Here is a 1,234-nt window from a genome sequence, read left to right on the forward strand (position 1 = left end):
CTTGGATGAGCAGGAATCACCCAGGCTGAAGTGGCTCTCACATGGGACGAGGCTACCTGTGCCCCCTCCCTGCCCACACTAATAGTCAATTGCAAATCTATCTTTCCAGGTGCAGAACAGAGACGAGACAAGATCAAACATTCTTCCACCTACCCAGGGACATCTACATAACTGATGCTTCCTTTACTCCCTTTTGTCCCTCTTCTAACAACATCTTTATCTCATGTAAAATGTAGATTCCCCAGGTCTCACAAGAATGTAATATTTTCCCTTGCTGCCCACCTTCTGCTTCTTTTTTTTTATTCCGTGTACCCTATCGCCCTTATTTTTTTTTATTTCAGCATATAATGGAGGTACAAATGTTTAGATTACATATATTGCCCTTGCCCTCCACCCCGAGTCAGAGCTTCAAGCGTGTCCATCCCCCAGACGGTGCGCATTGCACTCATTATGTATGTATATACCCATCCCCTCCTCCCCGCTCCCATCTGCGCGACACCTGATGAATGCTATTCCTATATGTGCACTTAGGTGTTGACCAGTTAAAACCAATTTGATAGTGAGCACATGTGGTGCTTATTTTTCCATTTTTGGTATACTTCACTTAGCAGAGTGGGTACCAGCTCTATCCAGGATAATACAAGAGGTGCTAGATCATCATTGTTTCTTGTAGCTGAATAGTACTCCATGGACAACATCTCTAATCATCAGGGAAATGCAAATCAAAACCACAATGAGATACCACTTAACGCCAGTGAGAATGGCCTTTATCAAAAAGTCCTGTCCCCCTTAAATACTGAAGTTCCCAAATTCCTCTTTGGAGCAGCAGTCACAAATTTTTCTGTGGTTTGTATTTTTTTTCTGGACACATCCTGACATGGAGGTTAATAAACCTCCGTTGATTGAGATCATTGCCTCAGTCACTTTTTTGGGTTGTCAACCTCCTAATAGTATTTGGATCACACAAAAACTCACTTTCATAAATAAACACCCTATGTCATGTAAGAATCGAAACTATGCCAACATACTTTTTATTTTATTTTTTTATTTTTGCTTTCCCCTGGAAAGATTCTGTTGTCCTCAGTTAGGAGTTGCTGCCCACATAGAGATGAGCCTGAGAATGTCCTACCACGGATAGTGCAGATATTCTGTAAGTGATATTTCCATGGGAGGGCTGCAGACGCTCACAGTGGGGCATAAGTGGCTAAAGTTGTCACCCCTAATGATGGATGTT

The sequence above is a fragment of the Propithecus coquereli genome, unplaced genomic scaffold (genome assembly GCF_000956105.1).
Source record: "Propithecus coquereli isolate 6110/MARCELLA unplaced genomic scaffold, Pcoq_1.0 Scaffold606, whole genome shotgun sequence".
Classification (NCBI taxonomy): domain Eukaryota; kingdom Metazoa; phylum Chordata; class Mammalia; order Primates; family Indriidae; genus Propithecus; species Propithecus coquereli.